This window comes from Dama dama, chromosome 5, assembly GCF_033118175.1.
Source record: "Dama dama isolate Ldn47 chromosome 5, ASM3311817v1, whole genome shotgun sequence".
NCBI classification, from domain to species: domain Eukaryota; kingdom Metazoa; phylum Chordata; class Mammalia; order Artiodactyla; family Cervidae; genus Dama; species Dama dama.
Genome location: NC_083685.1, coordinates 118,694,677 through 118,706,926, shown reverse-complemented (window position 1 = coordinate 118,706,926; position 12,250 = coordinate 118,694,677). Strand labels below are relative to the sequence as shown.

The 12,250-nt window shown below is 41.6% G+C and overlaps 1 protein-coding gene across 1 annotated transcript in view; it reads left to right on the top strand.

Moving 5' to 3' along the window:
* The window catches only part of PITPNC1 (phosphatidylinositol transfer protein cytoplasmic 1), a 250,957-nt gene that overhangs the window by 167,749 nt on the left and 70,958 nt on the right, over positions 1-12,250 (top strand). The window lies entirely within an intron of this gene.

Genomic DNA, 12,250 nt, shown 5'->3' with positions numbered 1-12,250 from the left:
ATGAATACGATCAGATGTGTGTGTGCATACTGTATGTATTTTCTGGGCTGTGCATATGTTTACATACACACACTCATACGTGCCGAAGAATCCCACCTTAAAAATCAGTGTAACCCTCCTGCAAGATGTTTTCCTCATGAGGCATTCTGACTGTCGCTAAATTTCAGCCAAGAACTTTTATTAGTATTGCTTAAACCTCACTTCTGACCTGGCTTTTACCCCACCTCTTTCTGTCAGAGCAGTACATTTCTAAATTCCCTTCCCTTTATGAGTGGATGATTTGACCTACAACAACCTCACCCTGACCTTGAGCTATGGGTTCCGTCAGGACCCATGAGGGAAGACTCTGTATCTAGAAGCTGCAAGGCTTCATCTGTTTATTTCTGCCTCAATTACATGTTTTGGATTTGTGGAGAATGATGAAAATTGAGGCTGTATCGAAATGAACGCGAGAGAGTCTCCTGACACAGTGACCCCTTTGGTGCCTTCACTGAGCTAAGGGAATACAAAACAAGATGCAGGAGGTTATGGAGGTGCCTGAGTGCCAGAAAGAAATATCTAAGGGCTCATAAGCATTGTCAGTTTATAGCTTTGGCCAGGCCTACTTTGTGTTTCATCATGTTAACAGCTTCTACAACCTTCTTCCAGAAGGTTCCTCCCCTTGGCAAGAACAGATTCTTCTAGAAGACATGGATGCATTTGTGCAGCACTCAGATGGTCCCATTCAAGGTGGAGTCTGCTGGAACAGAGCTTGAGTGGTTCCCAGGAGGAGTCACCCGACAACTATTAATACAATTCACACCAGCATGGGAGAGAGGACACTGGTTCATCCACTCAATATTTTGGAACACAGCTACATTCATTTGTCTGTGACAGAATGAGTACTTAAAACAGAACTCATGTGGTTCACAAAGCCTAGAATATTTATTACCTGGCCCTTTACAGAGAAAAAGTTTTCTAACCCCTGCCTGGTTGGAGAGACTCGGATCAGAACAGCATCCACCGGGTCTCCAGATTTGACCACTTGATAGATCTATCCCAGCTGAATGCCAACTCCAGAGTTCCTGAAACTATCCAGAGGAGAGAAGACTGCTACCCTCAAGGGTGCTTGTCCCCCCGTGAGTTCAGGACCCTCAGTGGGTAGCATCCCCTGGTGATGGGTGACCTCAGAGGAAATGTTTAGTTGCATCTCCTTGTCTATAGCCTGACATCAGGCTTCCCTGGTAGCTCAATTGGTAAAGAATCCACCTGCAATGCAGGAGACCCCAGTTCAATTCCTGGGTCTGGAAGATCCCCTGGAGAAGGAATAGGCTACCCACTCCAGTATTCTTGGACTTCCCTTGTGGCTCAGCTGGTACAGGTGGGAGACCTGGCTTTGATCCCTGGGTTGGGAAGATCCCCTGGAGAAGGAAAAGGTTACCCACTCCAGTATTCTAGCCTGGAGAATTCCATGGACTATATATATAGTTGCAAAGAGTCGGACACAACTGAGCAATTTTCACTTTCACTTTCACTGGGGCCAACTCCAGCAAAGTCTTGGGGTCTAAAGCAGTGTTGCACAGTGTAACTTGAACTCTTGTAATGACTCTTTCTGATTGGAAAATTAACACATGATTCTTAAAACTTTGAAAATCAAAAAAAAAAAAGTAAAGCAAAACCAGTAGTAATCTCAGGCTTCAGAGATGACTGCTGTTAGCATTTTGGTTCATCCTGCAAAATATTAATGAATTTACTTTTCAACCAATTTCCCTAAAATTGAATCATACAACATCCTGTTTTTAACATGTCATAAAATATCCTTCCCAGTAATTTTTAATAGCTACCCTGCATTCCCTACTTAAATGTATTTCTTTAAACAATTGTCAGTCACTGAATATGGGAGTGGGCATGACCATTTTGATATATCTGTAGACCATTAAGAAAAGGATGATAGAGATCAAACATTCCTTAATTGCTTTTCTTGGCACAATCTAAAAAACATGCGGTTGAGGAAAGCAATAGGAGTTAAAACATCTTTTAGTCTTTCTAGACAGATTGTCTTGCTTTCTCTTTTTCTCTATGGCTCTGTTCTGTCTTCATGGATAGTTATAACCCACTCCCTTTGTAGAGGTTTGGAATGGATGTGTGGTCCCACCATGAGCCTGATAGGTTGGTAAGACCAGTGTGATCTTCTGGTTTATCCTCTGCTCAAGTCTAATCTAAAAAAAAAAAAAAAAGTCACATGGTTATCATTTATTGTCTTGTATCCCATTTTTGGCAGGCGCTAAGGTCTTTTTTTACTACTCTCCTAGGAATTTAGCTTTGTCACTACTCTCTTAGGAATTTAAAATACCAAGTGAGCCATCCTAAAGTCAGGAGCTATGCCTAGAGCCAGCGTTCTCTACCCATGCCAAAGGCCAGTTCTCTCTGAGACTTAGGCCAGCCTGCAAGAAAAACAGTGAACCCCGGAGCACTTGTGAGCAGTCCTTGTCAACACAGCTTGCTTCCTCTGGGAGAAATGCGAGCTATTGCACCCTATGTTGCCTCCTTCTCCCCAACTTGCTGGCTCTGAGACTGCCCATGAAGCCAGCTCTGTATCTCTCTGTCATGGCACCCACCTTGCCCAAGTCCAAGTTCACTAAGTGTTTTTGCCCAGCCTCGGCCTGGCTCTGATCCATACATCCCCAGGTCTCCTTTCTGAGCTATTGGACCAAACAGGCCAGCTCCAGCTCGATTAGACTTCTTTGCCAGTTTGCCTTCTTCTAATTTCCATATTCAGCAGCAGCTGTTGGTCACCCAGCTGGTTCAGGCTTGGTCCCTGGAGGCAGAAAAGGAAGACTTCATTGGTTTTCATTCACACTTGTTAATGTTTCCAAATCAGAACATGAGAAATATGTATTTATGTAATAATACTTTATTAAAAGATAGCTTTGTCCAGGGGTTCAAAACTAGAGCCTTAAGCAGATGGCGTGTGCTGGCATGCTCTTTTCTGTCCAGGGATGAGTATAGAGTTTCTGGTGGGAGGCAGAATTGCTAAAGAAAGCAGTGCAGTGGTGGATGTTTCTCTTGTCTCACTGCTTTGCCAAATTATTTAATAAACTCAGGCCATTTCTTTGCATTTTCTGGGTATATAGTCTTATCATTCAGCTACCATCCTTCATACCGCTATCTGCATCCTGTTTCTCTCCGTACCTGCCAGAACTTTAATGAAATGGATGATGATAAGAAGCAATAATTAAATTGAAAAACACTACTGATAATCATATTGATTACTGATTGAATAGAGTCCATGTTGTTATCCTCTTATCAATCACCACCTATGTCATCTTTTTACGTGACCCAATACTGCATGTAAAAACATAGAAATTGGTACATCTAGATTTAAATATTTTCTCCGTGTTAAAATAAAGCTAGTATATTTATGAATGTGAAAACCTATAAACCATGATTACATTAACCAGGACACAATGGGGAAGTTGTGTTAAATTGAGGCCCATTTATTTTATGCACATGCTGATGAGAATTATTTAGGCCTAATTAGTGCTGGGAGGACGGCACAATGCCAAAGTAAGGCTCTGTTGTTTGTCCAAGGCCATAAATCTAGATCTGGGAGAGTCAGTGCTTATCATTCGAGTGTCGGCCGCTGCCAGGTTACTGTCACTCACTGCAGTTAATGGGGGGCAGGCCTGCCTTCTCCTGCTCCTCCAAACAAAGCAGGTACCACTTAAAGCAGTGGTTCGCAGTCTTGGCTGCATGTTGGACTCAGAAACTCTAACCCTTGCTCCTGCCTGGTTTCTGCCCACACTGGGATTCTGATTTAATTGGTCCTGGGTGCAGACTGGTCTAGGGCAGTGCTTCCTACACTGTGTCTCTAGGAATACAGAGTTTGCCAGTAGCAGGTGTGTGGACTTGTAGGGTCTACCCTCTGGTCAAACCTGATTCATTCTCTTTGGAGGGTATAAGATAGGCCATCCTTACCCGACTTAAGATCTAGACCACTGGTTTTCAGTCCTGCCTGCATAGTAAAGTTACCTGGGAAGCTTTAGACTCACTGATGCCACTATCCCACTCCCCGGGATTCTGATTTCATTTGTCTGGGATGGGGGTCCAGTCACTGGGATTTGTTGTACTCCCTCAGGGTAACCTAAGAGCCATCAAGGCTGAGAACTACAGATTTAAAGGAGTATGAAGTGCTATTTAAAACCAAACCAAATGAACCCTTAGGAAATCAGCTTCTCCAAATTTCTTCATTTCTTCATACCCCTGAAAACATAAAAGTTAACAAAAAAGCATATTTATAACCACCACCACCACCACCCCACACACACAATGAAGGGGCCTGAGGGAACCATATTTCTTCTCATTAGCCATTATTCCCCAGCAACAAAACTTCTCTGATCAGATGGAAAGAATGTCCAGTTTAGTTCCTGGAAGAGCAAGGCTCTGTTCTTCATAGAACTCTCCTTTGAAGTTGCCTAGAAGAGGTATTGATAATTTATTTAGTTTCTAGTTCAGTTATGTTATAATGGGAAAACACAGAGTCGTTCTTTGTGAAATGAAAAGATTCATATTGAATCTCCAGCTCTATGACTTAAGCAATGGAGTCTTGGCTTCTCTATCAAGAAAACAGAGTAAATAATGTCTGTATCACAGTGTGGAGGACTCATCCAGGTTAATTTACCTGGAAGCACTTCATAAACTGTAAGTGCAATACAAATTTTAGGTTTTGCTTCAGTTACGGTCATACCTTGGGATTAACTGCATTATGGATGATTTCTAATGAGACTCTCCTTTTGTCTGAATTGTCAATAAATCATTTACCAGAAAGTTTTGAGTACCTACTATGTGCCAAGCATTGCAAGAGGCAATGAGGATGTAGCAATCAGATAGACAAGACTCCACTACTCATGGAATGGGGGAAAGCACATAATAAGCAAGAAAACAAGGAATTCCAGCTGTGGGAAGTGCTGGAAAGGCAATAAATAGGGTGGAGGAGAACTTAGCTAAAAACCATATGATTAGGAAGGCCTCTCAGAAGAGGTGACAAATCTGGTGAGACCTGAGTCTGGGAAGGAGCCGACTCTCTGAAGGGTTGCCAGGCAAGGGGACTGTTGTAAGCTTAGCTGTATCCTCCCAAATTCATATGTTGGAGTACCTGAGACTATAACTACGTTTGAAGATAAGGCTTTTAAAGAGGTGATTAAGTTAAAAGGGGAGTCTCTTATAGCTTCATCGGTAAAGAATCTGCCTGCAATGCAGGAGACCAGGGTTCAATTCCTGGGTGGGAAAGAACCCCTTGAGAAAGAAATGGCAACCCATTCCAGTATTCTTGCCTGGAGAATCCCATGGACAGAGGAGCCTGGCAGGCTACAGTCTGTGGGGTTGCAAGAGTCAGACATGATTAGCAACTAAACTGCCAAGTTAAAAGGAGGCTGTGAAGGTGGGGCCAAATCTAAGCTGATTGGTATCCTTCAAAGAAGAGAAAACTTGAATACCCAAAACTAGGGATGTGCATGCACAGAGGACAAACCACATGAGGATGACCAAAATCCTTTTACTGTTCCAGCATTCAGTTTACCACTTAAATTTTTTTTTTGTTAATTTGTGCCAGGTCTTAGTTGTGGCACACAGGGATCTTCCATCTTCGTTGTGGCATGCGGGGTCTTTAGTTGCAACATATGGGATCCAGTTCCCTGACCAGGGATCAAACCCTGGCCCCCTTCACTGACAGCACAGAGTCCCAGGCACTGGACCACCAGAGAAGTGCCCCAGCGTCCAGTTTAGGAAACCATATTATGTTGGGTGATTTATGTTTTTCAGTGTTTGCTCTGGCCACTCTGTCAAGAGTGATGGGAGGACAGAAGGAATAGAAGCAGGTATTCCAGCTGGCAGCAAGGGCAAGAATCCAGATCCCAGATGATGGTGTCTTCATCTGGAGAGAGGGCAATAGATAAAGATCGGTATGTTTTGCAAACAGACTGACTAGGTATTGATGCATTAGATGGGAGCAAAGCAAGGATGACCTCAGGATTTCTGGGCTTCCCAGGTGGTGCTAGTGCTAAAGAACCCACCTGCAAATGCAGGAGATGTAAGAGACGCATCCAGATGATCCCTGGGTTGGGAAGATCCCCTGGAGGAGGGCATGGCAACCCACTCCAGAATTCTTGCCTGGAGAATCACATGGAAAGAGGAGCCCAGCAGGCTATAGTCCATAGAGGTGCAAAGAGTCAGACATGACTGAAGCAACTTAGCAGGGAGCAGCTGGCTTTCTAGATTTGCCCATGGACCCTAGTGGGGAGTGGGGAATAGTGCAGGAGAAACAAGCAGTCAAGAGCCCCATTAGGGCACAATCAGTTTGAGGTACCATGGAGACGTCCAAGCGGATGGTAGGTAAGGAGTGGGATATATGAATATGGAGTTCAGGGAGAGGTGTAAAGTCATGGCTCAGAGATGGAAATAAGTGAGGTTATCTAGGAAGAGGAATGACAGAGGAAAGAAAGTTCTGGTTGCTCCAGGATGGAGAGCACCCTGGTCCTGAGAAGGACCTTCCCATGGCTTTCAATCTAGCTTCTGATTATTTTCTTATCTCCTTGGTTAAGACCAAGTCACTTTCAATCACTGAGTTGTGCTTGGTTTTAGGGAGTTAGCTTATCTCATTTAGTCAACTACATAGGTCCACCTGAGAAATTGAGTTTCTTCCCCGGGATAGGTGTCTTCTTTGGATGAATTGAGTAAAAATTTCAGTATTTTGACTTGTCTCAACTTGAATTGGCTTGGAGACATGGCCACGAGTTCTCCTCCTGACCACAAGTAGTTCCGACTGGATGTTACCAACCGACAACCAACAAAGAGGGAATTTTATCATATAAGGAGAGCTCTATTTATTGAGGATTTGTTATTGGTATAGTCATCATGAAGTTCGTTTCTTTAGCGGTATTAGTATTTTGAACATCAAGAGGGCAATATGGGTATATAGGATAAAATAACTTACTTACACATTTTGAAATGTACTAAAATTAATTTGTAAAGCAGGGGTGCCAGTGAGAACTGTAGAATCTGTGTTTACAAGCCTCTCAAGCTGATTATCCTTTCTTTAAATGGTTTCTAATTGAGGATTATAGAAAGAAAAAAGCATTTGCTTTATTTTTAGACATGTCTGATGTACTGTTCTGTTTTTAACCTTAAGATTGTTACAACCAGCCACCTACAAAATCTGCAATTTTCTCTAATAAGTAGTCGGTAATGCTAAGAAGTTTGCACAAAACACCCCCATTTGCAGTTTTAAAGGATTATTATCCACGATGGTCCATGAAATGGAAATTCAATGTCCTTACTCAGTCTGTGTCTAATGGTATCATTTTGAGGACAGTGGAAAACAGATCATATTTGATTCCTTAAGATGTTGTCTTTGCTCTTTGTAGTACAGTTTGCCATCTGAGAGTTGGATGTAGTGGGGGGAAAAGTCGGTAACAAGAGCGTCTATCCAGCATGAGGACTAGCTTTCAGGTTGAGGAGAGTCACGATGCAGGTTATCTCTACATTCAGGAAAGCTAGAGCTAATTGGTAATAATCATTATTATTAATAGCTATAACTTAAAGTAGTATTTGCTTTCTGTCTAGGCCTGGCTCATTGGTGCTGTGGTATATCTAAAAACAGCCAGGCTGTGCTGACCTGTTGGTACTAGTGGTTTCGGAAGACAGTTAACCAAACTGGTCAAAAGCAGCATAATCAAAGGGACAAGGCTGAGTGCCATCGTTAAGAAACCAGTGGGCAGAGCCAGGAAAGCAATACCAAGTATCAAGATCTAAATGACCATTTCATAGCTACCTCAGTAACAGTTCATTCAAGCAGGAGTCATCAATGGATGCCCAAACCATTGAGTGTGAAACAGTATTAGGGAACAAGAATTCACACTGCCTCAAAGTGTCACTACAGAGATTATGTATTAATTACAAGCAGTAGAAAGTTTTACAAATGATATCATGTGCTTCCCTTTGTGACATACTGAGGATGCAACATCACAAATCATGATATGGATCATCCTTGCCAAAAATATTTAACCTGAATCCAATCAGGAGAAAAGAAAGTGAAATCTCTCAGTCTTGTCTGAAGACTCTGCAGCCCCGTGGACTGTAGCCCAGCAGGCTCCTCCATCCATGGGATTTTCCAGGCAAGAGTACTGGAATGGGTTGCCGTTTCCTTCTCCAGGGGATCTTCCCAACCCAGGGATCAAACCCGGGTCTCCTGCATTGCAAGCAGATGCTTTACCGTCTGAACCACCAGGGAAGAAAGCAGACAAATCCAAATCGAGGGATACTCCACAAAGCAACTAGCCAAAATTCTTCAAAGAGGAATGTCACCAAAGACCAAAACAGAACAAAAACCTGGGGGACTGTGCTAGATTAAAGGAGACTAAAGTAATTTGACAAGTACATTTAACACCTAATCCTTGCTTAGATTCTGGATTAAGGAAAGGGGTAGGCTTATGCAGGACACAGAAAGGATAGGACAATTGGGGAAGTTTTAGTCTGGACCATACATTAGATACTAGTGCAGTATAGTATTGAGTCAGTATTAAGCTTCCTGCCTGTGATCATTATATTGCAGGTGTGTAGGAGAATCTCCTTGTTTTTAGGAGATGCCTGCTGACATATTTAGGAATGAACTACCACGCAATATACTCTAACTCTCGTATGGTTCAGCCAAAAAAGATATTTATGTGTGTATGTTTTTCCTTCTTTAAAAACGTCTTATGAAATTAAGAAACTATTCACATGTTGCAATGAGATGTCAAATAACTTACTTCAGAGTTACACAATGAATTGTGTTGTTGTTTTTTGTAATCACGAAGCAGAAGCTTTCAGTCTTCTCTCTGTTTTTTGGTAGTGTCCCGATTTCATTAGTGAAATAGCAAAATAATTAGCCTAGTCATAAACATTGTCAACATGTCAGCATCAGCACTGAGTCCATTCACCCAAAAGATGTTTATAAAGAGGAGACTTTTTGAATTGCAGAATCCCTCATTTCTCTCTTGTAATTTCACACTCTGGGTTGTGTTGTGAAGTTTTGAAATGGCAAATGGACATAATTCAGACTAGATTTCTAAGTGCACAACCCTCCAAAGGGTTAGAGCCCAGGATACATTTACAGTGTTGTGTTAATTTCTGCTGTACAAGTTGATTCAGTTATCCATATACATGTATATTCTTTTTCATATTCTTTTACATTATGGTTTATCATAGAATATCATCCAACTCTTCTATTCTATGAGACTCAAACCTCTTCTCTTTTTTGTAATCCATCCTCAGTTCACGTCACTTTGCAATTGTTTCCTAAATGTTTGGCTTTTCTTCGCCCCTCATAAGATACGTAATTACTGTGGGAAAACTGTGTACTTCACTTAAAAAAAAAAAAAGGCACAGCTTTCCAATTTATTTACCTAGAGTTTTGTGTTGACATTTGTTGAGCCCAGTTTTGGTATCTCAGAGAATGGATTGCTCACAACAGAGGGTGACCAACAACCTTTGGATCTTGGAGCCATTTGAATGAGGACACTTTAGGAACCTGCCAAAAGCTTGCAGCTGGCTAGGCTCATTTAGCAGGATGATGTACTAGATTCAGAGGACTCACCAGCCTCAGACCAAACAGGGTCCAAAGCAGAACTTGGGAATTCAATGATAATAGGACTTCATTGTTCTGAACTCCCTCCCGACAGTGAAAAGGAGAACAGTGCCCATTCAGTGGATGACTGGGAGAATTCATTGAGATGGTGCATGTCAAATACTCCGTAACAGTCGTTCTTTTCTTCTCTTTAACTTTGATTATGCTTTGTGGAGACCACTTAAGAGTTAGACGCTTGCAAGTGCAAGATCTGCAAGTGGGGAGGTTAGTCAGGGGAGTTCTTTTGGAAGGAAGGTGCTAAGTTCTCGTTTCCAAAGCCTGTAGTTTCTACTCCTTTTCCATCATCCAGGAATGGGGCATCCTCAGACATAAGTTGGGAAGTCACATGTTTCTGGGAGCTTTTGAGTTTACTTTGGAGGGGCCGTCACTGGCTGGAGCTCTGGACCCTCCACCAATTGGCCTCCTGCCTGGAAGGTCTGGTTTCAGAACCCATCCTTCCTTGGCGCTCACTCACCTAAAGGAGTCCTAATGGGCACATCTTGGCCCCAAGAGGTGACCGCCACCCGTCCTGTTGTTTCACGGTGGTCATCAATGTTTCCATCAGGATAGAGGCAAAATGGTGAAGAGACGAAGGCTGCAGGCACTGGAGTCAGACTAGTTGGATTTGATTCCTGGGTCAGCCACTTAGCAGCTAGATCAGCATGTTCCTCAGCTCTTTGTGCCCCTGTAAATGGATATAAAAATAGTCCCTACTCATTGGGTACTTGTGAAGATTGAATGTATTAATCTTCAGAAGCACTCAGAACAGTGCTTTAGTCCACCCAGTCCTACTCAATGTGTTATTGTTAACTGATATTTCCATATTTCATCAAGTTCGAGATGGCCATTATTTTTCATGCTTTAGCAACTCTAAAAATGAAACGTGTAATAGTCAATGGCATCATACAATGATCAGCGGCAGCGGTTTTCTTTTTTGGAAGTATAATTGGTTGTGTCTTAGAATCAATGAATTCTGTGTGAGACCTCCTCTTGCACAGGATGTTGAGATGTCTGGATAGCGAAGTTAAGCCATGAAGAGTGTTTGCATGTAAAGTGTGAACACAGTACCAGATTCTGCCAAAGAAAAGTCATTGAATAAATAAGCTCTTCAGTCATCCAGGCCTGGAAGGTTGGTTGTTAACTTTTTCCAGGGCACCGATCTGCTTCCTCATGATACAAAGGACTTGATAGAGGTCCAAAAAAGAAGGACTTGAACCTTCCCACTTTTAGGTTCAGAGCCATCATCTTTATAAAATAGATTTCTCTCTAAAATCCCTGGATGTCATCTATCTGATAAATACCTTCTAGAACTAAGTCTCCACTAGTATTTTAGTCTTTAGGGAAAAAAAGTGTCACAAGGAGATGATGATACAAGCTGACCTTATAGAAAAGAAGTTAATGATTTCCAATGGACATGATTTCAAAGCAATTTTTTCTTTTTGCTGTGGCAAAAGCATTGCTTCCATCTGCTCCTCTACTTGTACACAGACTCTGTATTTGAATCAAGCAGTGTGTCAGCTGTTGCCCAGAAAATTCTATACTTGCTCTTCTGAGACTGATAGTACTTCTGTCTGAACAATACTAAGCTGTTAAATTAAATTTAAGTCACATTTCCCCACTAATACCTATTGAAGACTTGTTTATAGTCCATCAGGCTTTATAGCCATTTGGGACATAAACTTAGTAAATAAAAATTTCATGGAGCTACATCTGAAAATTTTTCCTCTTATTTCCAGCCCTTAAAGGAGACAGTCATAAATACCTTTGGGATATGCAGACCATTAAATGGAGTAATTTTAATCTTCTTTGGCTATGCCCATCAGATTATTAATAAATAGATGTTGAAAAGCATCAACTAAATGCCACATCATGGGGTAGATACTCAGGAGTAGAACCAAATAGTTGACTTTTTGGTGCTGAAATCTTTTATTACCACTCAGGTATACCTAAGTTCAGAGGAAATCAGAAATCTGTCATGAGTTTGAGTTTGTTATTAACTCAACTTCACCTTGGTTGGCATGTCAAAACCAGAGTGAAATATTGAAATGAAATATAAAACATATTAGGGCAGGACCTCAGCAATGAAGGACATGGAAAAGATTGATTTTTCTAGTAACTTAATTTTGATCTATGGGCCTTGTTTTCAGCACCCAGCTAAATTTGCTTAGAACCATCTGGGTCTCTTGAAATAGATGATGTTAAACCAGCTACACCAGTTGCACACATGGAGCTTTTGTTGAGACTTTTTGTAACAGTTTGAAATAGACAACACTGCTTTTCTTAAAAAAAAAAAAAAAAGTAGTTTCATGTGATATCTAGGATAACTTTAATATTCTGTTTTGGCTAAGAGTTCATATCATTCCATTGCTTCTTGTTTCTAAAGTTTCTAACATTCAAAAAATCTTACTATTGGGAAAAAATATTCTCTCATTCAATTAAGGATAATAATTAATTAGTGACTCCTTTTGGGTATAGATTTTTCAGAGTTATGTTTTTATGCCCGATTTGTTCTCTAGCTGCCCTGAAGACAGCCTTCTAGTACCCACTTCGTGAGTTTGCACCCTGGGGTGCTGAGGAACAGAATGTACAACGGGTGACACGTATCGTTAC